Source organism: Lithobates pipiens, unplaced genomic scaffold (genome assembly GCF_037356315.1).
Source record: "Lithobates pipiens isolate NorthernLeopardFrog02 unplaced genomic scaffold, aLitPip1_a1.2 Scaffold_16, whole genome shotgun sequence".
In the NCBI taxonomy this organism is placed as follows: domain Eukaryota; kingdom Metazoa; phylum Chordata; class Amphibia; order Anura; family Ranidae; genus Lithobates; species Lithobates pipiens.
In genome coordinates this window covers 65,742,873-65,764,620 of record NW_027507748.1, presented here as the reverse complement: position 1 = coordinate 65,764,620, position 21,748 = coordinate 65,742,873, and positions in this window count along the sequence as shown.

The window sequence follows — 21,748 nt, the reverse complement described above, 5'->3', positions numbered from 1 at the left end:
AATCACCTCCATTGTCTCCATTCATAGAAAGAAAAAAAACACAGGGGTGGGCTTCACAGTGTCTGATCACTGTGATAGCCAATCAGAGACTGCCACAGCAATCAGGTGACCCAGAATCGGGAGATCCCGTCCCGATCGTTAGTATGGGGTCTGGAGCTCTGGGTGAGCCCCCCGGTCTCTGTGATGGAAGCGCACCATGCAGCGTGTATTCTGGGTTCCCCCCACCATGTATTTTGGTTTCCTGGTGTACCTGGGATTGTGGGGCAATGTTTTGTGGTTATGAATTTTTATTTAAAAAAATAACAATTATACATTTAAATAAAAAAACCTGACCATTTGTACATTTGTCATAGCAGCGGGTCTTTGGAGGGTCAGTGTTTAATTATATTATTACAAAAATTGTTGACGGTGTCTTGTTAAATCGGATAGGGTCCGTCCTGTACTGGGCTTGTATGGAGGACAAGGAGATGCCAAAGGTCCTCGAAGATGAACACCACCTGACTCCAGGTTCAAGCCCCACCATCCAAGTGGACATAGAGTTAGAATAAAAAATTGCAGAGCGAAGCGAGGCCGCGTCCGAAGCGCGACGAGTGAAGCGAGCAGCCCAATTACAACCGGTAAGTGCTGTTTAACATCATCTACCGTATGTCCACTTGCATGGTGGGGCTTGAGCCTGGACTCAGGGCAGATGGTACTGTTAAGCGCGCATGTGCCATTCATCTTCGGAGACTTTTGGCGTCTCCTTGTCTTCCGTACTGCACTTCTCGGCAGAACACTGGTTCACACTGGGAAGACTTGTTAGGCGACTTAGACACCTGACAAGTTGCATCTCGTTCTGTACTATGGAACCGTTCTAATAGGAGTGACTCAAGTCGCTTTGACTTAGAAAAAGGTTCCTGTACTACTTTGGGGGCGACTTGCATTGACTTCTATATAGAAGTCGTTTTGCGAGTCGCCGCTGCTGTCGTGTGAAGGTCACCTGAGTCATGTATTTAGACAACATTTGCTGATCCTGAGTTCAGCTTTAAATTTCTTGAAACCACCCCTATGCGGGGTGCGGACTTCGGATATATCGGAATATCAAATATCTCTCTACTTTCTCTTTAGGACGTTTTACTAATTATAGATCAATGATGGAAGCTGAATTGGTTTTATCTGATAAACGTCCTTTATTGCACACACAGGACTCTGTAGTACTTTCGATACAGATTGACAGATTTAATAGAATCCTCCAATTCTAAATTGGATTTAATCTCTCTAAAGAAAAAAGATAAAATCCTTAAAAATGGCAGCTCTCTCCAGTTAGCGCAGAGCTTTGCTGACATATGTCTGCTGTTCTAACTGCGGCTTTTTATTTCTGAGCCCAGGTGAACCGTGCGCCAGAAACCTACTCACAGACAGCTGTTCCAGTCTTATTGGGTTTAATTAGTGTGTGGCTGCTTTTTGGCGCCTCTGCTACAAAGCTGGATCTGCTCCGGCATCGGCTTCATCAATAAAACACTGCGGAAAGAAGTTGTTTTTCAAAAACCTTTAATGTCGCCCGTGCTGCCCAGAGACGACGGCTTATTTTCTGAGTTATTATTGTAAAGTTTATTAGGGCGTAATTATTGACTTGATTGTTACTGTTTATATGCTCGCTGCCCCGTATTTTTATATGATTTCATTCCACTATTTCATTGCATTGTAGATTCCTACTGTGTAGGTCCAGTCTATGAATGGTGCAATCAACAACCCTGCTGCGAGAAAATAGGGCACCTAGAGACTATAATGTTTTCAATGAATCCGCCACAAAATAATTTAGCAGGAAGTGCAGCTTGGATGTGTAAGAAGCAAGTATGCGTATGGCATCTATAATTACAGGAAATACATAGCTCCCAACTTTCCCTGATTTTTGAGGGACATTCGGAACAATGTTTCTCTGTCCCTCTTTCCTCCTCATTCGCTCAATATCCATTTTGTGGGGGGTGGGAGGTGGCAAACAAACCAACCGCCCCCCCCCCCCCGCCCGCTCCCCAGCCCTGCTTGTCCGCTTGTTCGCCAACACGCTCGTAAGCCTGCCAGCCCTGCACCTACCCCATCAAGGTCACGGGAGGCTTTCCTGGCTTCTCCTCTAGGCCAATCCAGTTGCTTCTTCTTCTGGCTAATCTGGTCTTAGGACCCATTTCCTGTCCTGATTGGCCTGGATGAGAGGCAGGAAGACAAGAATATTGATTCACTAATGTCACAAGTGGGTGGGCTCGGGGCACAGTACTCTGCGCCTCGAGCTCAACCTTTTCGAAGCCAATTAGAGCCTCCAGCTCTAATCATGTGCTTCACAAAAAATAAAAAATCTCAGAACTCTATGCGCCCGGCACCCTGCATGGAGATTAGGGGCTGGCGCATAGATATTAGGTGGCCGGCGCCCCTGCGCCCCTTATGGACAAGCTGCCACTGCATTTGTCCCTCCTTTTGATCTGATCTATATAGTTAATGCACTTTTTAGCTTTCAAAAATTTTTTCCCAGTGCTAAACCTTTCCTCCAATTTCTAAATTGCTGCATTTGTGAAGCACTTGTGGGTTTAACCAATCATATTTTTGAACAATTCCCCTTTGTGAATTTCAAAAGCCAATATAAAAGTGGTTAAAGAAAAAGCAGTTGTGGATTTAACCAATCATATTTTTGTACAATTCCCCTTTAAGGGGGCGTGTCCTATGCCTACACACTTGCTAATAGGTGTCCCTCGTTCCCATCTCAGAAAGTTGGCAGGTATGGAAATACATAGATAAATCCCAAAAAGGTAAAGTGGTTCTAAGCCCTGTTTCGCACGCTTTGAAATTTCGCTACTTCAGTGCAATTTCTCTGCCGCCAATCAGTTAGATTTTGATGTGTGATTTCATTGTGAATTCAATGTAAGTTGCAATATAATCACAGAAAAGTAGTGCAGGAACCTTGTTTAAAGTCACTGCAACTTAAGTCACAATGATCTGAACAGTTACAATTTTGAACTGTCAAATTGCATGACAAATCCCATTGGTGTGATCCCAGTTATGGCAGAAAACTTTTAAAAAAAATGTTTTGCATTCAGTGCCCCCCTCCCCCTTAATCCTATCTTCAATCAGCGAAGTGCACAAGAGGCTCTCTCCACTAGTGATGGACGAACTTCCGACGGGACGTTTCGCGAACGCGAAACGCGAACGGGCACAAACGTTCGCGAAAACGACCGTTCGCCGCGGGCTCCATTGACTTCAATGGGAGGCGAATTTCGCAAACCTTTAGGTCGAATTTGCGGCCACGGGGTAATTATTAGGGGGTAGCACGTAGTCCCACCACCTGGACAATAGCATAATACATGTATGAGGTGAATTTGGGATCGATAACTACAAGCATTTTTTTTTTATTTGGGAAATTGTTCTGACAATTCAGGACTATGGAGCTAATGAAGGCAATGGAGGAGAGGGAAGGTCAGGGACCAGGGTAGGCAAACAAGAGGGTGCAGGAGATACAGAGCACTGACAGCAGCACCGTAATACAGAGCACTGACATCAGCACCGTGACATACAGCGCTGACAGCAGCTCCGTGACATACAGCGCTGACAGCAGCTCCGTGACATACAGCGCTGACAGCAGCTCCGTGACATACAGCGCTGACAGCAGCTCCGTGACATACAGCGCTGACAGCAGCTCCGTGACATACAGCGCTGACAGCAGCACCGTGACATACAGCGCTGACAGCAGCTCCGTGACATACAGCGCTGACAGCAGCTCCGTGACATACAGCGCTGACAGCAGCTCCGTGACATACAGCACTGACAGCAGCTCCGTGACATACAGCGCTGACAGCAGCTCCGTGACATACAGCGCTGACAGCAGCACCGTGACATACAGCGCTGACAGCAGCTCCGTGACATACAGCGCTGACAGCAGCTCCGTGACATACAGCGCTGACAGCAGCTCCGTGACATACAGCACTGACAGCAGCTCCGTGACATACAGCGCTGACAGCAGCTCCGTGACATACAGCGCTGACAGCAGCACCGTGACATACAGCGCTGACAGCAGCTCCGTGACATACAGCGCTGACAGCAGCTCCGTGACATACAGCGCTGACAGCAGCTCCGTGACATACAGCGCTGACAGCAGCTCCGTGACATACAGCGCTGACAGCAGCTCCGTGACATACAGCGCTGACAGCAGCTCCGTGACATACAGCGCTGACAGCAGCACCGTAAGCAGCCCCAGGAGGAAGTCAGCACAGCACAGGGATGGTGTGATCCCCTCATAATAAGAACCCCCAGGAGGAAGTCAGCACAGCACAGGGATGGTGGGAGCCCCTCATAATAAGAACCCCCAGGAGGAAGTCAGCACAGCACAGGGATGGTGGGAGCCCCTCATAATAAGAACACCCAGGAGGAAGTCAGCACAGCACAGGGATGGTGGGAACCCCTCATAATAAGCAGCCCCAGTAGAAATATGACACCGCTCAACCTCTTCAAAGAGGAGGGTAGGGGCATATAGTACGGTGTGCTTTTTTGGGTCAGGGAAGTGAGCCAAATGAATTAAGAAGGTCTGTGTGCTTGATTCCAAAAATTGTTTATAGACATATACATGGTCTACTGATCACATGTGTTGAATTCCTCCGAGATCCATGCCTCATTCATTTTTAGAAATGTGAGGTAGTTAACACTGTCGTGAGCTAGGCGAGTACGCTTATCGGTCACAATCCCCCCTGCTGCGCTGAACGTCCTTTCGGACAGGACACTGGATGAGGGGCAAGCCAACAGTTCGATTGCAAATTGGGCAAGCTCTGGCCAGAGGTCAAGCCTGCCCACCCAGTAGTCTAGGGGTTCATCACTCCTCAGAGCGTCCACATCGGCCGTTAACCCAATGTAGTCGGACACCTGACGGTCTAGGCGTTCCCTGATGCTGGATCCGGATGACACCTGTCGATGGGTCGGCTGAAAGAATGACCTCATATCCGAAGTCACCAACACATCTTCAAACCGGCCTCTTCTTGCAGGCGCTGTTGGATTGGTACCCGCAAATCCTTCTCTGGGAGTGGGAATTGCTCCTCTGCCAGCGCACGCAAAAGCAGAATGCAGCATTTCTCGAAGCAAGGCCTGGAAGTGCTGCATTCTGACAGCCCTCTGCGACGGCGGTAACATTTCCGCCATTTTGTGTTTGTACCGGGGATCTAAGTACGTTGCCACCCAGTACTGGTCCTTGACCCTCATGCTTTTTATACGGGGGTCCCTATTAAAACACTGGAGCATGAAGGCCCCCATTTGCACTCAAGCGGAAGGTATGTGGTGGTGGTGGTGTTGTTGGTGGTAGTGTCTTTGGGGGTGCACATAGCAGAGAGTGAAGAAGAGGGTGCAGATCGAGAGGATGAGGAGGGTGCAGAAGAATAAGGCTGAGTGAGCCACTCAACCAAGTCTGGTGCGTCCTTTAAAGTAATTGAACGCACCTTCTGCAACTTCCCACTTTGGCTCAAGGCTGTTGCTCCTGCCCTACCCCTACCACCCCTGCGGAAGGGCCTGCCTCTTCCTCTGCCTGTCATTTTTTAAATCACCCTGTGACAAAACTCTTAGTCCCTATACCGCTGAAGGACTGCTGCAGTATAGGGCAGCGGTCAGCAGTAGTGCACGTCAACCCTATGTATTGTGGACCGATAGCGGTCCTTACAGAACAGCAGACTGTACTGCACTCAGGCCTATGTACCGTAGCACCCTATACCAAGTTACCAGTCCTTATAAAAACTTTTGTGGACCAAGCAGGTTGTGTGTTAGTGATTAGCAGACTGTACGTCAGTCCCTATACCAATGAAGGACTGCTGCAGTATAGGGCAGCGGTCAGCAGTAGTGCACGGCAACCCTATGTATTGTGGACCGATAGCGGTCCTTACAGAACAGCAGACTGTAACGCACTCAGGCCTATGTACCGTAGCACCCTATACCAAGTTACCAGTCCTTATAAGAACTTTTGTGGACCAAGCAGGTTGTGTGTTAGTGATTAGCAGACTGTACGTCAGTCCCTATACCAATGAAGGACTGCTGCAGTATAGGGCAGCGGTCAGCAGTAGTGCACGGCAACCCTATGTATTGTGGACCGATAGCGGTCCTTACAGAACAGCAGACTGTAACGCACTCAGGCCTATGTACCGTAGCACCCTATACCAAGTTACCAGTCCTTATAAGAACTTTTGTGGACCAAGCAGGTTGTGTGTTAGTGATTAGCAGACTGTACGTCAGTCCCTATACCAATGAAGGACTGCTGCAGTATAGGGCAGCGGTCAGCAGTAGTGCACGGCAACCCTATGTATTGTGGACCGATAGCGGTCCTTACAGAACAGCAGACTGTAACGCACTCAGGCCTATGTACCGTAGCACCCTATACCAAGTTACCAGTCCTTATAAGAACTTTTGTGGACCAAGCAGGTTGTGTGTTAGTGATTAGCAGACTGTACGTCAGTCCCTATACCAATGAAGGACTGCTGCAGTATAGGGCAGCGGTCAGCAGTAGTGCACGGCAACCCTATGTATTGTGGACCGATAGCGGTCCTTACAGAACAGCAGACTGTAACGCACTCAGGCCTATGTACCGTAGCACCCTATACCAAGTTACCAGTCCTTATAAGAACTTTTGTGGACCAAGCAGGTTGTGTGTTAGTGATTAGCAGACTGTACGTCAGTCCCTATACCAATGAAGGACTGCTGCAGTATAGGGCAGCGGTCAGCAGTAGTGCACGGCAACCCTATGTATTGTGGACCGATAGCGGTCCTTACAGAACAGCAGACTGTACTGCACTCAGGCCTATGTACCGTAGCACCCTATACCAAGTTACCAGTCCTTATAAGAACTTTTGTGGACCAAGCAGGTTGTGTGTTAGTGTTTAGCAGACTGTGCGTCAGTCCCTATACCGCTGAAGGACTGCTGCAGTATAGGGCAGCGGTCAGCAGTAGTGCACGGCAACCCTATGTATTGTGGACCGATAGCGGTCCTTACAGAACAGCAGACTGTACTGCACTCAGGCCTATGTACCGTAGCACCCTATACCAAGTTACCAGTCCTTATAAGAACTTTTGTGGACCAAGCAGGTTGTGTGTTAGTGATTAGCAGACTGTACGTCAGTCCCTATACCAATGAAGGACTGCTGCAGTATAGGGCAGCGGTCAGCAGTAGTGCACGTCAACCCTATGTATTGTGGACCGATAGCGGTCCTTACAGAACAGCAGACTGTACTGCACTCAGGCCTATGTACCGTAGCACCCTATACCAAGTTACCAGTCCTTATAAGAACTTTTGTGGACCAAGCAGGTTGTGTGTTAGTGTTTAGCAGACTGTGCGTCAGTCCCTATACCGCTGAAGGACTGCTGCAGTATAGGGCAGCGGTCAGCAGTAGTGCACGGCAACCCTATGTATTGTGGACCGATAGCGGTCCTTACAGAACAGCAGACTGTACTGCACTCAGGCCTATGTACCGTAGCACCCTATACCAAGTTACCAGTCCTTATAAGAACTTTTGTGGACCAAGCAGGTTGTGTGTTAGTGATTAGCAGACTGTACGTCAGTCCCTATACCAATGAAGGACTGCTGCAGTATAGGGCAGCGGTCAGCAGTAGTGCACGTCAACCCTATGTATTGTGGACCGATAGCGGTCCTTACAGAACAGCAGACTGTACTGCACTCAGGCCTATGTACCGTAGCACCCTATACCAAGTTACCAGTCCTTATAAAAACTTTTGTGGACCAAGCAGGTTGTGTGTTAGTGATTAGCAGACTGTACGTCAGTCCCTATACCAATGAAGGACTGCTGCAGTATAGGGCAGCGGTCAGCAGTAGTGCACGTCAACCCTATGTATTGTGGACCGATAGCGGTCCTTACAGAACAGCAGACTGTACTGCACTCAGGCCTATGTACCGTAGCACCCTATACCAAGTTACCAGTCCTTATAAGAACTTTTGTGGACCAAGCAGGTTGTGTGTTAGTGTTTAGCAGACTGTGCGTCAGTCCCTATACCGCTGAAGGACTGCTGCAGTATAGGGCAGCGGTCAGCAGTAGTGCACGGCAACCCTATGTATTGTGGACCGATAGCGGTCCTTACAGAACAGCAGACTGTACTGCACTCAGGCCTATGTACCGTAGCACCCTATACCAAGTTACCAGTCCTTATAAGAACTTTTGTGGACCAAGCAGGTTGTGTGTTAGTGATTAGCAGACTGTACGTCAGTCCCTATACCAATGAAGGACTGCTGCAGTATAGGGCAGCGGTCAGCAGTAGTGCACGTCAACCCTATGTATTGTGGACCGATAGCGGTCCTTACAGAACAGCAGACTGTACTGCACTCAGGCCTATGTACCGTAGCACCCTATACCAAGTTACCAGTCCTTATAAAAACTTTTGTGGACCAAGCAGGTTGTGTGTTAGTGATTAGCAGACTGTACGTCAGTCCCTATACCAATGAAGGACTGCTGCAGTATAGGGCAGCGGTCAGCAGTAGTGCACGGCAACCCTATGTATTGTGGACCGATAGCGGTCCTTACAGAACAGCAGACTGTACTGCACTCAGGCCTATGTACCGTAGCACCCTATACCAAGTTACCAGTCCTTATAAGAACTTTTGTGGACCAAGCAGGTTGTGTGTTAGTGTTTAGCAGACTGTGCGTCAGTCCCTATACCGCTGAAGGACTGCTGCAGTATAGGGCAGCGGTCAGCAGTAGTGCACGGCAACCCTATGTATTGTGGACCGATAGCGGTCCTTACAGAACAGCAGACTGTACTGCACTCAGGCCTATGTACCGTAGCACCCTATACCAAGTTACCAGTCCTTATAAGAACTTTTGTGGACCAAGCAGGTTGTGTGTTAGTGATTAGCAGACTGTACGTCAGTCCCTATACCAATGAAGGACTGCTGCAGTATAGGGCAGCGGTCAGCAGTAGTGCACGTCAACCCTATGTATTGTGGACCGATAGCGGTCCTTACAGAACAGCAGACTGTACTGCACTCAGGCCTATGTACCGTAGCACCCTATACCAAGTTACCAGTCCTTATAAGAACTTTTGTGGACCAAGCAGGTTGTGTGTTAGTGATTAGCAGACTGTACGTCAGTCCCTATACCAATGAAGGACTGCTGCAGTATAGGGCAGCGGTCAGCAGTAGTGCACGGCAACCCTATGTATTGTGGACCGATAGCGGTCCTTACAGAACAGCAGACTGTAACGCACTCAGGCCTATGTACCGTAGCACCCTATACCAAGTTACCAGTCCTTATAAGAACTTTTGTGGACCAAGCAGGTTGTGTGTTAGTGATTAGCAGACTGTACGTCAGTCCCTATACCAATGAAGGACTGCTGCAGTATAGGGCAGCGGTCAGCAGTAGTGCACGGCAACCCTATGTATTGTGGACCGATAGCGGTCCTTACAGAACAGCAGACTGTAACGCACTCAGGCCTATGTACCGTAGCACCCTATACCAAGTTACCAGTCCTTATAAGAACTTTTGTGGACCAAGCAGGTTGTGTGTTAGTGTTTAGCAGACTGTGCGTCAGTCCCTATACCGCTGAAGGACTGCTGCAGTATAGGGCAGCGGTCAGCAGTAGTGCACGTCAACCCTATGTATTGTGGACCGATAGCGGTCCTTACAGAACAGCAGACTGTAACGCACTCAGGCCTATGTACCGTAGCACCCTATACCAAGTTACCAGTCCTTATAAGAACTTTTGTGGACCAAGCAGGTTGTGTATTAGTGTTTAGCAGACTGTGCGTCAGTCCCTATACCGCTGAAGGACTGCTGCAGTATAGGGCAGCGGTCAGCAGTAGTGCACGGCAACCCTATCTATTGTGGACCGATAGCGGTCCTTACAGAACAGCAGACTGTACCGCACCCAAGCCTATGTACCGTAGCACCCTAGACAGACCAAGTTACCAGTCCTTATAAGAACTTTTGTGGAACAAGTGAGTTGTGAATGATTAGCAGACTGCAGCAGAAGGGCAGCAGTCAAGTATAATATTCTTTCTATATTTGGAAGAAAGAATATTATACGTGTACAAGCCTATTACCGTACCACTGATACCAGTCCTGAAAAGAACCTTTGTGGAACTAATAGTAACAGCAAGTCTTTAAAATTATCCTCACTGCCTGACACACTGCTTCCTGCCTGTCCCTATACAAATTGGCAAAAAAGAGTAGGCTGGAACGATTAGCTGGAACAGCTCTTTTGTGGACCTGATAGTAACAGCTAATGATGATGATGATGATGATGATGAAGAAAGACTAATCTGGCTGAGCTGTCCCTAAAATAGCAGCATACAGCGCTCTGTCCCTTTATCTAAACTGACAAAAGAAACTCAGGCTGCTGACCTAACACCTATACCAGTCCTGAAAAGAACTTTTGTGTACCAAATAGCTAGCGTTTTCTCTGTCCCTACTCCACACAGGATCCTTTCCCTACAGTGACAGAAGAAAGAATGTAAAATGGCCACCGGATCGGGTGTATTTATAGGTTAGGGGGAATGTCCAAGTGTCCATGAGCTGTCATGTCTCAATTGGTTGTCCTGTAACACATGATAAACGTGTCACGAAAGGTTAAAGTTCTTGTATACATTAAACACGTAAGTCCGCCGGGGCGAACGACGGAAAAAGGCGTTCGAACCCGCGGACGGCGAAAGTCGGAAATTCGCCGCGAAACGACCGCCGGGCGAACCGTTCGGCCATCACTACTCTCCACTCTCTCCCTTCTGATTGGCTCAGAGACAGCAGCGGGAGCCATTGGCTCCCACTGCTCTCAATCACAGCCAGTGAGTAGGAAGCAGAGGACATGGACACACAGAGCCAGCTCAGCATGCACGAGTGCTCCATAGAAAGCAGCTTGCTGTGGGGGTATTCATGTGGGGGGGGGGGGGGGGGGGAGGGGCGCTGGTGGAGGACCAGGCAAGAAGAGGATTGGAGCTGCTCTGAGCAAAACCATTGCACAGAGCAGGTGAGTATAACATGTTTGTTGTTTAAAAAAAATAAAAAATGTCCTTTACTATCACTTTAAGAGGACCATACGCTAAAAAAAGAAAAACTAGGGCCCCCGCCCCCATATAAAGATGCTAAAATAGAGCTTAACTACTTGTCATGTTGGAACAGGCAGGGGCCATCCCCAAACTGTTCTCACAAAGTTCAGAACATGAAATTGTCTAAAATGTCTTGTTATGCTGACGCCTTAAGAGTTCCCTTCACTGAAACTAAGGGGCCAAGCCCAACCCCTGAAAATCAACCCCACATCACAATCCCCCCTCCACCACATGATTTGGACCAGTGCACAGAGCAAGGTCCTTAAAGACATGGATTGGGCTGGAGCAACTTGACTGGCCTGACCTCAACCCGATAGAACACCTCTGGGATGAATTAGAGCGGAGACTGCCAGGCGTTCTCATCCAACATCAGTGCCTGATCTCACAAATGTGCTTCTGGAAGAATGGTCAAACATTCCTATAGTCACACTCCTAAACCTTGTGGACAGCCTTCCCAGAAGAGTTGAAGCTGTTATAGCTGCAAAGGGTGGGCCGACTCAATATTGAACCCTACGGACTAATGCCGCGTACACACGATTGGACATTCCGACAACAAAATCCATGGGATTTTTTCCAACGGATGTTGGCTCAAACTTGTCTTGCATACACACGGTCGCACAAAGTTGATGGAAAATCTGAACGTCAAGAACGCGATGACGTACGACTAGACAAGAAAATTGAAGTTCAATAGCTAGCTCTTCTACTTGATTCCGAGCATGCGTGGAACTTTGTGCTTCGGAATGGTGTACACACAAACGGATTTTGTTGTCGGAAAATTTGAGATCCAGATCTCAATCTTTGTGTGCCAGAAATTCCGATGGAAAATGTCCGATGAAGCCTACCCATGATCAGAATTTCCGTAAAATAGTTTCCGTCGGAAAATCCGATCGTGTGTACACAGCATAGCATACTAGCTCATTATGAATTACTTACCTGAGATCGAAGCCCCTGCAGTGGTCCTCGGTCACCTCCTCCATCGCCGCAATGATACCCGGAGTGACTTCACATGTGCTCCGGAGCTGTCAGTGATGGCACGATCCCATTCATTAAACTGCACGCTCAGTGCACCTGCACCATTGTCTATGGCGCGGATGCGGCGTTACATCGGCGCTGTCTTTATTTACAAATATCTGCTTAACTACGTGTAGGTTAAGGAGATATTTCTTGCACCTACAGGTAAGCCTTAATCTAGGCTTACCTGTAGGTCAAAGTGGTCTGTAATGCCGCCTACACGCCACAAGACTTTCTGGCACAAAAGGTCCGATGGTCTTCCCGACGGAATTTTGACTGAGTTACGACAGAACTCCAAATGAACGGACTTGCCCACACACGAACGGACTCAATAGTCTGTTCGTTTTAAACATGATGACATACGATGGTACTAGAAAAGGAACTTCAATAGTCAGTAGCCAATAGCTGCCCTTGCGTCGTATTTCGTCCATCGGACCAGCATAAAGACAAACAGTTTTCCCTATAGGAATTGAGTCCATCGGACAGATTTGAAACATGTTCTATTTCTAGGTCCGTCAGAATTTTTTTAGAAAAACGATCGGATTATCCCACATACGGAATACCTGATGGAATGATTCCGTCGGACCTATTCTGCCAGCAAGTTCAGTCGTGTGTATGCAGCATAAGCCCTTGTACACACGGTCGGACATTCCGATGGACAATGTCTGATAGGACCATGTTGTCGGATAATCCGACAGTGTGTGGGCTCCATCGCACTGTTTCCGTCGGATACTCCGACGGACCAAGTTTTCCAGCTGGGCTATAAAATTTTCCGACAACATGATCCGATCGGACTTTGTCCAATCATGTGTAGAGAATTCCGATCGGGCAAAGTGCCACGCATGCTCAGATCAAATTCCTAGACCAAAGCTATTGGCTACTAGCCTGAACGTAGTCCCCTCGTAACGAAATAACGTTGTCACGTTAAGTACAATCTGATTTTCTGTCAACTTTGTCCGACTGTGTGTATGCAACAGTTTCGGACAAAATCCGTCGGATTTGGTTGTCGGAATGTCCGACCGTGTGTACAAGGACTAAGGGTTTACAACCACTTTAAGGTTCATGTGTGTTCATGGATGTTCTGCTAGTCCCGCCAGTAGGAACCTGCATTTCAGGCAGAAAATACGCATTTACTCATGTGAATGAAGCCTAATGGAAGAATCTAACATCTATCTAAAAAAAAAAATCCGTCCTGAACGCAACAGTCAGTCTCAAACAATTCAGTCGTCTCAGTGAATGTAAAATTATTCTAGAAACTGTTGGTAAAAAAAAAAAAAGAAAAGATTCTATACAAAAAAAACAAAAAAAACAACACACGTTATGCCAAATGAACTGCTTTGGAGAGTGACATAAAATGTATAATAATCACATTTTTCTTGTTCTGATACATTAGAACAGATTCCTAGCAATGGGTGATTCTGTGGGGTTCCAGCCTGCAGTACACTAGAAGAGAATAACAAATACGGATGAGTGTGTTTCATCAAATCATAAAGCACATGTCTTTCTAATGCGGGTTTTCCACTTTTATACATCACATACAATAACAATACAGAGGGCTCTGAACCGATAGATGTCAGTCCCTCAGATTAATGCCCGGGGTGATCATATTTCCATACTATCCACAGCGATTACCATTTTGGCTGTCATTAGTTGTGAGAAAATCATGCAAACCTTTTTATCATATCATTATTGATTTTTCCATTGTTATCCCCAGTGCTAGGGTATTTTACATTTTAAATGGGACCTCTCATTAAATTTCCTGCATGAATAAATTCCTACCATATGTACGGCAACAGTAAAGTTTTTTTTTTTTTTTAATAGGCTGGGCCTTTTATCATTTAGGCCCCTTTCACACATGAATGTCCATTTTGATGGACTCCGTTTGCTCAGCGGGGATCGATCCGTTGATCCCCACTGTGCTGGCAGATGACAGATCCGTCTCTGCTCACTGTGCAGAGACGGACTTGTCAGATCTCCGCTGTCCTCTGTGGGTGGGATAGAATGAAAATGTATCCGCTTGTACGAATTCATCTGATCCGATCCGCCAGGCTGATGGATAATAGGGTTTCCATCTGTCTGAATTCAGCGAAGCAGATCGGATGTCAGCGGACATGCCACCACTGACATCCGTCGCTCCATAGAACTGCGTGGGGCGTCCGTTAAGGTCCGCCTAAAAAGTTGAAACACCACTTGTGTGAAAGGGGCCTAAAAAGCAGTTTGTGGGCTCTAGCTAAAGTGGTGGTAAACCCTTATGCCGCGTACACACGACCAAACTTTCCAGGAGAAAAGGTCGAACAGTCTTCCCGACGGGCATTCGACTGAGTTACGATGGACTTCCAAATGAATGGACTTGCCCACACAGGAATGGACTAAAGTCTGTTAGTTTTGAACGTGATGACATACGATGGGACTAGAAAAGGAAGTTCAATAGCCAGTAACCAATAGCTGCCCTTGCGTCGTATTTGGTCCGTCCGACCAGCATACGGATATACAGTTTTCCCGATAGGGGTTGAATCCGTCAGCCAGTTTTGAAACATATATTTCTTGGTCCGTCATATTTTTTTAAATTAAAACGATTGGACTATCCCATACACGATCGGACTACCCGACGGAATGATTCCGTCAGGCATAGTCTGCCAGAAAGTCTGGTCGTGTGTACGTGGCATTAGTGATCTCAGTTGAGACAAGTACACATTATAGAGGGATATGCTTTGTTCATATTTCATGTCTGAGGTTTGCAACCACTTTAAAGTGGTTGTACAGGCAGAAGGTTTTCTTTCTTATTGGATTCTATCCATTAAGATAAAATAACCTTCTGTGTACAGCAGCCCCCCTAATACTTACCTGAGCCCACTCTATATCCAGTGATGTGTGTGATTGCCTCGGCCTTCCGGGACTCTCCCTCCTGATTGGCTGAGACACAGCAATGGTGCCATTAGCTCCCGCTGCTGCCAATACAAGACAGTTGGTCAATCAGGAGAGAGAGGGGGCAGGGCCAAACTGCGGCTCCATGTCTAAATGGACACACAGAGCTGCGGCTTGGGTGCCCCCATAGCAAGCTGCTTGCTGCAGGGGCACATGACAGGCATTGAGGGACCAGAAGCACCTAAGAGGGAAACAAGAAGAGGAGGATCTGGGCTGCTCTTTACAAAACCACTACACAGGGCATGTAAGTATAACATGTTTGTTATTTTTAAAGAAAAGGAAATTTTAACTTTAGTATAATTTTAAATGATTATGCCTAGGCTGACAGCTGCAATCTGGGTGAATTATCTTATCAGTCTGCTGCAAGTAGGAGGGAGCATTTCCTCAGTCTGTTATCTTCCTTCAGACTATAACATTCTAATGCCGCGTACAGACGATCGGAATTTCCGACAATAAATGTTCGATGTGAGCTTGTTGTCGGAAATTCTGACCATGTGTAGGCTTTATCTGACATTTTTTTTGGCAGAAATTTCTGACCAACAAAATTTCAGAGCTGGTTCTCAAATTTTTCGACAACAAAATCTGTTGTCGGAAATTCCAAGTGTGTGTACACAATTCCAACGCACAAAATTCCACACATGCTCTCAATCAAGTACGAGACGGAATCGCTTGGTCTGGTAAAACCAGCATTTATAATGGAGATAGCACATTCGTCACACTGCAAAGTTTTGAATCTTTTAATGCAGCGCATTCTATTCTTCTTTGGAATGCTAGAATAATGAAGTTGTTTTGCTGCTGATATTCACACAAAACTGACAAACTGATTTCGTTATTATTTCTCGAGATCTCATGAATAATCATTTTTATTTTTACGCCATATCTCCAGAATAATGTTTGTAATTTTTGTTTATAGTGATCTCCTTTTTTTTTTTTTTTTTTGATCAAGATCTCCTGATTTTTTTTCCCCGATCCAGGAGATTTAAGGCCTCTAATATGTCCTTTGTAGAGATGGTGGAGATGGTGGGCATTGAAGAGGGCTGACTATGACGGGAAGCATGGACCTTACCCAAACCCAAAGGTGAGAAAGGCCAAGATCATGGCTAAAGTTGTGAAAAGTCTGCAGAAGAATTTTTGGGTACGGTGATCCAAGGATCAACTGAGCAAAGGATGGTCAGACCTCAAATTGAGGGAGCAGGATCAGTACAGAAGAATCAAAAGAGTGCTGCAAAAAAGTAAGTATTTTTTCGTGTGTTCCTATTATTATTATTACGCTTGTGCTGCTCCATGTGCTTTTCTTTACTGAAATGGCAAGTTTCAGGTTTATGGGCACAGTAATCATTTGTAGTAAACATCATTTGTTCGCCCACTAATACAATGTTTTTGGCAGATGCAGGTTAACTACATTTGTCCATGCCTATTTGTATTAAAAGAAGTTTATTACATTGTTGTCTACATGGGTAACTAGAATGAAATGCAAACTTGATTCAGTGTAAGGAGAGGACACTCAGCAGCTGTTTACACATCTGGACGCAGGAGCACTAGTGTGGGACACCAGATCAAACTTTTTAGGGTGTCCCACACAGGTGCTCCAGTGAATACTAGGGGTGACTCAATCTGTGAAACTTGCAAAAAAAAGGTAATTATTCCAGCTTTCTAAAGGCAAAAAAATTTCTTCAGCTTGGGACTCTACCAAAACAGACAATTGTACGTCACTTCCAAGCAATGTTTCATATTCCTATTTCTGACCTCAAATATCTGTGTGCTAAGTATACCTGTTTTTTTAATTCACATAGGGGAAAAAATACGGGATGTCTGAGGTCACCAGGGACCCCGGAACTCCTAAAGAAGGGGAACTCAGCACACCACAACCTCAGGTTGTGACGGAAAGAGAGGTTTATGAAGTGGGCAAAATAGTGACCACAACGGGTGAGTGTCTGAGACCACAGCTTCAGATAATAGATGTATGCCTGCATATTTATAATACATGGTGTGATTTTTTATTTTAGGTGATGTGGATGTTGAGGAAGATGAATCTCATTTCACAAGTGCAAGTGTACACGTCCTCATCGGGGAGATCATGGTGTGCAATTGTGATTTGCAGAAGATCAGTGAAGACATCAATGATGTGGAAAAAAGACTCAAAAACATTACTGATGTTTTAGGTAGAATCTAAAACACCCCAAAAATCTTCTAGTTTTTTTTTATTATTTTCACACATTTTAAATATTTTTTAGAAAGCCACATTTTGAAGATGCACACAGTGTGTCAACATGTGCTATCTACCATCACGGGATAGCAAGGTACACGTTTTGGGGGTGCAACCCCTTCCTCGCAAATAAAGTAGATGAGAGGAAGAGGTTGCACCCCCAAAACACATCCATTGATCCCCCATGATGGAAGCTAGCACATGTTGACATTAGGCATGGGATCAGGAGGGAAATCCACATTTTGACTCCCAATTTGTGTGCATCTTCAAAATCTGATGAAGGCAATATCAACACAGTTTGGACATACTAATGTCTGATATTGCCTTCACTTTATCAAAGTTGAACTTTGTAAGTTCCTGAGTTGTGTATGTTTATGGTTTTAAACATGCCTTTTTAACCCAAAAAAGCCTATTTGTGCTGTCAAACCTAAAAATGTTATACAACAAATATGTTGGTTTGTTCAAAAAAAACTTTTCTAACCCACATGTGAATGTGCTTTGTGTAAAATGTTTTCTACTCAACAAAGTGTGGCTTCTTCTTTCAATGCTCAATACCAGTTTTTGGAGCAATTTGGTGTTTACAGTGACCATGGAGGTTATTTACTAAAGGCAAATCCACTTTGCACTACAAGTGCACTTTCAGTGCTGTTTCAGTGCACTTTCAAGTGCAATTGCAGTGCACTAGTAGTGAAAATTGTATTTGCCTTTAGTAAATAATCCCCATAGTGCTCTAAAATTTGCCCCAATCAGGCCAGTTTGGGGACTCAAAACAATTACTTCATGGTGCTGAAAAGGATGTGTTTTTTATCATTAATGCATACATTAACAACAAAAACATTGTGTGTGTGTGTAGCAGACCCACAACGTAATAGCTGAAGAAGAGATTGCCACTTCATGTATCAACTAAATTACGTTTGCACTATTGAAGAAAATGGCCAAAAAGAAAAGCCCATTGGAAAACCTAGGAGACAACGAAAAGAAACACAAGCAGTAAATTAAATGAAATATTCTTTCATTTTAACCAAAAATTGTATTTTAAAAAGATTTATCAAACATTTGCTGGCATATCAATGCCCCCCCCTACATGCAAAGTATTCCATATATTTTTGACGGACCTCACGGGCACTTTGGGGGGGGGGGGCAAGCCAGGATGGCCAGCTTTAAGTACTGTCAGGGTTGTTGTTGGTTCCGGAAATCCGGCCTCAGCCCCAGCTGAGGCCACATAGTTTGTAGCATTTCTCCTGAGAAATATTGTGTAGAATGCAGCATGCAAGTATTATATGGTTTAGTTTATATTCTGCAATGTTGATTGGTGTCAGGAACAGGTGGAACCGGCTAGTCATTATCCCGAAAAGCATTCTCCACCACTCTTCTGGCTCTGGTAGTTAAAAACTCTCTGGTCCAGGGTGAGGGCCCTCATTGGGAATGGCCACATTAGGTGATCACCCACCCCAAATGCTTCATCAGCTTCATCAGCGACAAAGATGAAAGGAAGGCCAGCCACGTTGTCTTCTGCAGGTGGCAATCCCAAGCCACCACTCCGGAGCCATCTGTAGAACTCGGTCTGGGCGATGACTCCACCATCCGACATCCAGCCATTCTTCCCCATGTCCACATAGAGAAACTCATATGTCGCCAACACTACCGCCAACATCACAATACTATTAAACCCCTTGTAATTATAATAGTATGACCCCGAGGTTTGGGGGGTGGCACAATGTGGACGTGTTTCCCATCAATTGCCCCTCCGCAGTTGGGAAAGTCCCACCGCTGGGCGAATTGGGAAGCCACAGTCTGCCATTCCTGTGGCGTTGAAGGAAACTGTGGAGTGAAACTATGAAAAAAAAAAGAGTACTTTTGCACATAACATTGCAAGCAGATTAGACACAAATATTCTTGACCAACATAAGTATAACATTTATTGAAATTAGTATTTAAAGACAAAAGTATAATACGGTACACTTATCAGATTCCTCAACCCCTCTGATGGCCCATTGTAAAAATGTTATGGTGGGGGGGGGGATATGTTCACAAATCCGGCGGTAAAATGCCGCTAAAAATAGCCGCGTTTTACCGCCGACGCTATGGCCGGTGTGGTGTGAAAGGGGTCTTAAGGCAGGCCCTTGCACTACATGCTTTGGTGAATTCATCCATAAATCTGACTACAAAAGAGTTAGGTATAGTGTGTATGGGTTTGGCATAGTCAGCAGATAGAGTATTGGTATCGGCTGACTTAGCGGTTGGGGGGGTTCCAAATGAGCTTGGGCCCCCCCAAAAAAAGCCTCTTGCACTATGCCTGAAGACAACAATAACATTTGTACACATTTTAGTTTTTTTTAGGATAAAACACTACTATGGAGCTGACAAAATACATTGTTAAGTGACTAGGCTAGGTGTGTATGGTCCCAGGATAGAATGCTGGGGAGGATAGTGAAGGCAAATATGCATGAAGGACAAAAAAGGACCATAAATACATTCAAGCATACATAAGGATAAAGGGGACATTCACAGCATATTACATTCATGGCAAACATTAAATACATGGAATGTGATGTTAAAGGAGAAAAAACACCCTAATATAGTCCTTCTGCAAGACCTGAATGATGGCAGAACAGGTCTTTGGAATAATGATCCCCAGAGCCTGGGGGGAGATGCCTGTAAAGAACTTAATGTCCTGCCGACTTCTCCCCATCGGCAAGTACCGCAAGGGGGCGACTAGCCTCTGTTCAGGAGTGATAGCTTTCTGCATGCAGGTGTCCTGCTTGGTAATATAGGGGGACAGCAAAGCCAACAGACAGTGAAAAACGGGGTCTGTCATCCGGAGATAATTCCTGAATTCATTAGGAATTAGAACACCAAGCCCCCGCACAACACGAACTCTATGATGAATACGTAACCGCAACATGACTTCAAAACGGTTGGCTGGTCAGAACGAATGAACAGAACACAACAAGCTGAAAATCAGAAACGAGCGGACAAGAACGCACTGAAAATCAGATACGTACTAGAAACAGCACGCAGTGAAAACCAGATGCGAACTGACTACATGCCCTGAAAACCAGATACGAACCCACAAGCACAAACTGAAGAGCAGTAATGATCAGAAAAGCACAAGGCTGAAAAGCGCAAATTGTCTCTCACCAAACACAAGATTAGCAGAAGGAGCCCAAAGGGTGGCGGACTGGCTATTGCACTTCCTTTTTCTAGTCCGATCGTATGTGTTGTACGTCACCGCGTTCTAGCCAATCAGAATTTCCGAAAACATTTGTGCGACCGTGTGTATGCAAGACAAGTTTCAGCCAACATCCATCGGAAATAAATCCACAGTTTGGTTGTCGGAAATTCCGAATGTCTGTACGTGGCATAACTCTATAGCCAGTCACAAAGTGATAGGGTTGTAGCAGGGGGTTGATATGAGTCGGATAACAAAAATAAAAATAAATGGTAATAAGGGATAAATACTAAATTAAAAAACGTTTATTGAAGCACACATTACTAAAAACAGGATGGACACCCTCAGACCAAAAAGTCCCACAATGTTGTCAAATCCCTTTAAATGTCACACACGGATCCATATGAAAGTATAGCATATGGATCCATGGGTGACATTTAAAGGGGGTTGACAACATTGTCATTATTTTAATTACACTGCGGTGATTTAGGTCTGGGGGTATTCATCTTGTTTTTAGTGTTGTGTGCAGCAATAAACTTTTTGCAATTTTGCATTTTTTTCTTATTACCATTTCTTGTTATTTGTAATTTAGACTTTTTGGTAAACACATTTGTACACATTAACTGCATGCTATGATGGCTGGAACACATGGGGAATATTTTACAATATATTTTTTGATCTGTGTCAGATGTTTGTGAACTTAGAACTGACCAGGCACTAAGGATCTGGATCTACAAGATTGTTTCATCTCTGAGGGCCACCCATGGCTTTGATTTTAGCCAATTCCTGAAGAATTGCCTGATATTGAGGCCATCTATGGCCAGCCTTAGTGTATTTACCCACATTTGTAGCCTTTCAAAAAATCTTTCTTACATTGCATTACCTGGAAATTTTACAGGTGATATAATTATAAGGTCATTGTTACACTTTATAATATATATCTCTTCTAGTATACATATCAAGATTTTATTTGCCATTACATTTTCTGCTTGATAGCAATTAAGGTTTAGCTTACTGTTAATCATTATTGCCAAGTCCTTCTGTAGGTTTGTCTTTCCCAGCCATCTTCCATTCAGCATATAGAGGTCAATGCCATTAACGTAGACTAGTTACAGAGCTTCAAATTTATCAACATTAAATCTCATCTGCTACTTAACCGCCCATGTTACCATTTTGTTGCAATGTGTTATTCTCCTGCCCAGTTTTAATTCTTCAGAATTTTGTGTCATCAGCAAAAAAACTGTTACATTAATTATCCTTCCATCCATCAGATCAATAATAAAAAGATCAATCCTTGTGGAACAAAACTGCAAACCTTGTTCTATTTAGAATATGTCCTGTTTACGACTACCCTTAATTTTCTGTTCTTTGAGGGGTCCTTGCACTGAAAAGCAAT